This window comes from Sciurus vulgaris (genome assembly GCF_902686455.1).
Source record: "Sciurus vulgaris genome assembly, chromosome: 10".
NCBI lineage: Eukaryota > Metazoa > Chordata > Mammalia > Rodentia > Sciuridae > Sciurus > Sciurus vulgaris.
The window spans coordinates 86,575,667-86,581,864 of record NC_136470.1 but is presented as its reverse complement, the minus strand read 5'-3'; positions in this window follow the sequence as shown (position 1 = coordinate 86,581,864).

Below are 6,198 nucleotides of genomic sequence, written 5' to 3'. Positions count from 1 at the left end.
AGGGCACCTTGTGGATAGCTATCCTCCGGTCCTTCTTGGTCACAGAACAAACCGTGTGACTTAAGGGCAGAAACTTTTGAAGAAGATGTCTTATCTTGGCCTCTTGAGGGTACGTGCCATACCTCCAATAGTATCTGCCTGTTGGGGAGAGGGAGGACCCTCGGCGTGGATATCTAATTCTTCAGTCTTGCTCAGAAATCTAGTAGCACACGTTCAATACAAGCTAAACAATTGATAGTAATATTTAGCCCCTCCAGGGTCCATGCACTGTGGGCTCTAGGCAGGTGTCTGAGATAAACCACTTAAAACCAAATACTTGGCTTAATTGTACCTTAGTCTTATTGATACCTGATCCTTCTTAATGCTACAGCCTCCACAGGTCTTTACTAATTAAAACCGTAAGGTTGATCTGGGTCTTATGTAAGTGAACATGGAAAGCCCAAACGCTGTGGTACGTGCTGGGTGTATAACAGGGAACAAGCTGGAAGATGCCTGCCTGTAAGTGGCTTTATGGACTAAAGTATTAGGCAGTGTGATGTGTTACGTAGGGGAGAAAGGGAGAACTTGCAGCCCAGGCCTAATCTAATCAAGGCGTTAACCAGGACATTTTGTGCTACTTTGTAACTTCCACAGGTCCTGTTACAATCCCTGGGTAATATAAAGCACACAGGTTACTTTATCTAGTCATTAGTTTACATTATTCTGATTAAACTGTACACTTAATGTTTTAGACATTTTATTGCATGTAAATTAGACCTCAATAAAGTTGATAAAACAGCGATCTGTGAAAATAGACTTGTCCATTTGAATAAGCTCTATGACCAGGCAGAGGAGGTATTGCAATCCCATTTTACAGATAAGGAAGCAGAGGCATATTGTGGTGTTGCCCATTTGAGCTGTTATAACAAAATAGACTGGGTGACTAAAAAACAATAAAAATCTAGTTCTAGAGGTTACGAAGTCCACAGGTCAAGGCATGGCAGATTCAGTGTTGGGTCGGGGCTTGCTTCCTCAGACAGCCAGTCTTCTCACATGGTGGAATTAACTCCCGCTGGCCTCCTTTGAAAGGCACTAATTCTCTCTGGGTGAGGTGGCACATGCCTGTAATCGCAGCAGCTAGGGAGGCTGAGGCAGGAGTATTGCAAGTTCAAAGCCAGCCTCAGCAACGTAGGCCCTGTCTCTAAATAAAATACAAAAAAGGGCTGGGGATGTGGCTCAGTAGTTCAGCGCCTCTGGGTTCAATCCCCACTACCCAAAAAAAAAAAAAAAAGGCACTAATTACATTCATGAGGGCTTCACCTTCATGATGTAATCACCTCCCTAAGGCCCCAGGTCTTAAAATCATCATCTTTAGGAGTATCATTTCAACATACGGACTTAGAGGTAAGACATTCAGAGCACATCAAAGGTTAATAGCAAAAAAGTGGCAAAGACAGAATCCACATGTAGGACTGCCTGAGTCAAGAGTTGGGGCTTCTATTTAGTCACTAGGCAGGTCCAGGGCAGGTGGAGGGGTGAGTTTATGCTAAGTAGGAAAAATAAAATGCTAAATGGTAGCCTGTTCCAGCAATTGGTTTAGAAAAAGCATTTAGCTCTTGATGGGGTGACACTTAGTAATAAGAGGTTGGGCTGGATTTCAGTCTCTATGTGCTTCTTCAGGTGACCATTCTATTCTTGTACACAACTATAGGCAGTATCCTAGTTTAGGGAGTTCATAAATTTATGTGCACATCAAGCATTGTTTCATCAGAACAAGAAATACCTATATATAAATATACATCATCTTTTGTATTATACATTCACAGATGCTTAAAACAGTTGATAAGTTTATAATAGCTTTTATTTGTTTTTAGTGGATATTCATTCAGTTACTATTGCATTACTATTAAGTGTAAATTTGTGAAGTTTTTTAATGTAAAAGAGGGTTTTGAGTATGTTGCCCTTTGAAATAGACAAGACAGAATCACACCTGGATTATTTTTTATGAGGTCACTAGAAAAGGAAGGGAAAACAGATGGCAAATGAAAAAGGTATTGTCAAAAGTGGAAAGGATTACCTAGTGGATGACAATACCATTTTAAAACCAGAGAGTACAGGTGCAGTGAATGCTCTAGTGTGTCTCCTTTCAGGACTGAGATACTACCTAAGCCACTGGGAGTGTGACAGCAGACAGCTCTTAGCCGAATTCCTCTCCAGCAACTGTCCTCAGCCAAACTAAGCCACTTTATCCAAGTTGCAATCCTTCCCTGGGGGCAGCCCACCTCCTAGGACTAGACTGGAGGGGTAGAAAAGCTTAGCTCCTTTTCCTTAAGGCAGCATTGTTCTTACCAATTATTTCAACCCACATCACCATACAATGTCTTCTGCCTACTTCTGCTTCCTTCAACCCTCTCAGGTATTGTTGCCCAAAGTACCACAAAATAAAAAATCTTGCTTGCAAATCTCAGTATCTGTTTCCTAAGGGATTTAACCCAGAAGCAGTTCTAAAAAAAGACTGTGTGTTTGCTTAGCATGTGTAAGGCCCTGAATTGGATCGGCAGTGTGCACACACATGTGCAAATACACAGACTTTAAAGTGAAATTTTGAAACTGGATTACCTGCCAGCCCATTGGTAATGTGAACCCCAGAACCCCATCACTAGTGGTAGTGGAGCACTGATATCTCTTGGCATGCTATGGAAACTATTTAAACTTTCATTAGTGGCAAACTGAAATGGGATGCTGTGGGAAGGTATGCAGCAAATGCAGTCCATCTCAGGGATTTGGGAAAATAAATAGTAATTGTAAGAACTTTGGAATGTGATATCTACTCGGGAAGGATGTGGTTAATTCATTAAAGATAATGAAAGGTTGAGGGTGACTAATTGCCAATATAAGATCAAATATGAAAGCCAGAGGGCCTATTTAGTAGCATATAAAATGATTCACATAGCCAGCAACCAGAAGGGAAAGAAATCTGAGCCAGCCCCAAACACAATTATGTGAGTGGCAGAGTTCTGGAGAAGGTTAAATTCTCAACCCCAGCAAGTCTGCTACATCAAGGTCAAGACCTGATTCAGAAAAAAACTAGGATACTGAGACTTGAAATGAGGCTGTCTGGATTGATACACTTGACAATCTCAAATATCCAGATTCTCCTGACTTCTGTAGATCTACAGAAGCAGCCCATCAACCCTGTTACAGGCCAACGCTCCTTTTTTTAGGGATGTTTATCTTCTCCACTTCATCACTACAGAATGGGAAGGAATTATCCACAGTGTGACACCTGGAGGTAGGGTCATAGGGATCACCCTAGAGGCTAGAGTCAGCCTGCCACAGAATGCATGGAAAATTCCTTATGAGCATCTGACAGAGGAGGAAAATGCTAAACTTGATTTATGGATGATCCAGTTGGTATGGGTGTGCAAGGCAAAAATGGCAGCTGCTATACTAAAGCCTAACTTAGACGTGGCCCTCAGGACTGCACTGAGGGAATATTCTCTAAATAGCAGAGCATCAGGCAGAAGTGAGGGCAGATAGAGACTTATAGGAGGTGGTGAGTAGTTTGGTCCCTTCATGAGGAATTTGACAAGAAAAGGATGGGAAGAATGGTAATGAAGGTGTTTGGGAAAGATGTATGTGAACCAAGACCGTGGAAATGGGGTCTGAACATCTTTATAACTATGTTAATGTCCAGCAGAGAGCATTCTCTATGGGGAGGCACTAATCAGCCAATTAAATAGAATGATTTCTGTTGTTCTCAACCAGTCATCCTCTGACCTCAGCTGCCCTAGTGTTGGCATAATAAACTTCTGAACAGAGTAGCTAGCCGTGGTGGCAGAGATGGAAACTATACATAAGTCTAACAGCACAGGTTGTTCTAGTTACTGCAGTGTGAAAGTTCAGCCTGCTATGTACAGAAACCAAAGATCAGCACTCCTCTGGCCCCATGGCATCATTCCTCAAGGATATTGATCAACTTTTTCCCCACAGAGAAAGAAAGTATCACTTGTTTATTCCAGTAATAAAATTCTGCTCTCTAGATGATTCTAAAAATCCTTACTCCCTCAAGCAATGTTTCTTAAAGAATGGTTTAGGGTTCTTATATCAGGACCACTTGAGAAGTTTGTTGAGTCCTCATCCAGACCTGCAGAATCAAAAGCTCTAAGTTTGGTGTTCGGGAATATGTATTTGTGGAACATGGATTTTTTTGGTTAGTGGCTACTATGGTTTAAATATTTTTGTTTCTTCCAAAACTCATGTTGGAACCTAATCCCCAGTGCAATCAATCCCAAGTGTAGAAATTTAATCCCTAGTAATCCCAGGATTAATGCTTCAGTGAAAAAGCCTTTTGGAAGTGGTTTCTGCTCTCTTGTGCTCTTGCCCTACCACCTTCCACCATGTGATGACTCAGCAAGAAGACCCTCACCAGAGGCTGGCACCTTGATCTTAGACTTTCTGGCTTCAGAACTGTGAGCTAAGGTGTTTTGGTTCATTTTAAAATTATTTTGTTATTGTAGCACAAACAAAATAAGAAAATGATCTTTCACTGCAGTACTCAATATTCTAACTAAATTTCTCCTAGAACCAATTCAGTTGTGATGAGAGGGGAATGAAAATATATATTAGTTAGGAGCATCCAAATTGAAGTCACTTTACCACATCAGTAGGACAAATCCACTATTGAGTTTCCAATATCAAACCACATGTATAAGGTCCCAAATGAACCTGGCAGCACGATCTAGGTGACAAAACAAAAAGCATAAGTTTTAGATAAGGAGGAAAAATACTTACACAATAAAACATTGGAACTGAAAACCCCACAGATGTCCCAGTTCCTTTCTTTCACAGATTGGCAAACTGAGGGTCAATTTCACACAACTTGTCTGCTGCTGAGTCAGATCTCCTGAGCCTGGAGCACCGCACAGAGTCTGATTAAATGTCACCGTGAGTATAATGCAGATCACAAGCACTCTAAGAACTCACAGCCCACTCACACAGTGAGTTATTTTGCCATGCTGGGCATGAGCCTCATGCATGTTAGGCAAGTGCTCCACTACTAAGCTATATCCCCAGCCCTAAATTCTTAATTTGTAGTTACTTTACAAAGTTCAGATGGCACTATTAACAGTCTCCTTGTGAGAATGAAATGAAATGTTTCTGTAAGCGCAGCACCTGGCTCAGAGTGAACTTTCACTCATGATAGCACAATGGTACCATTCAGGTCCCTCCAAAGGGTCTGGATAAGGTCAGTACTCAAGCCTGAAGACAAGGAATCATAAGTTAAGAAACTTCAGCTCTCCTAGTAATGAGCCTGTTTATGTTCTAGAAGTGACCCTGAAATTTGAGTATGCAATATTTACTTCTCCTTTTTATCAGATGATAGAAAAATATATAAGGACCCCCCTCCCAAAAAAAAAAAAAAAAATATATATATATATATATATATAGTTGGACCATTTAAAACCTTTTCTGAGAATTGGGGCCCTGCCAACAACTTCCAGAGTGGTTCCGTTCTGCCATCTAGTGGACGTGAATGGCAAAGTCAGATTTGGAGCAGAATTCATTTTGTCTGATTTTGTCAGCATCTGAAATTTACCCAAAAAATTTTTACCCAAAAGTTGAACTCTCTACCAAATTTACTTATTAATAGACTCAACTTTGTAAGGAAAACAACAACCCACTATCTTAAACACTAAGCACTAAAACTAATTTTTCTAAGACATTCGTATTCACATACTATGAATTTTAAAGATTGTCTGCAGAAGGAGAGAATGTTCTGGAGTGGTCATCATCATGAACTTTCCCACTGACATTATCCATCTATACAGAGCACTGTACACATTTGTTGGACACATAGACTGTAGTAGCCGGAGCCTCTGAGGATGATGTCTTCCTGAAAACACTGGGTGAAATCATTGAGAAGAATAAAAGCATTCCATTCATTTTTTAAAAAATGTACAAAAACTTAAACTCTTGGCATAACCAAGGTGAACATTTGTTAAGGCCTATGTGCTTAAATTAGCTGTTTTGCTGGTGTATTTGCTTTATTTTGATTGCTAAGAATATCCCTGGGTGTCCATTAGGATTTCCATTTTGTGTAGGATGAAGACATTCACAGCCAAATGTCCCCAGAAAGTTAGTAATTGCAGCATGCCCAAAATGGCTAGTGATCTTCTGAGGCTATCTGTTACTCTTATTACCATTAACAATATACCT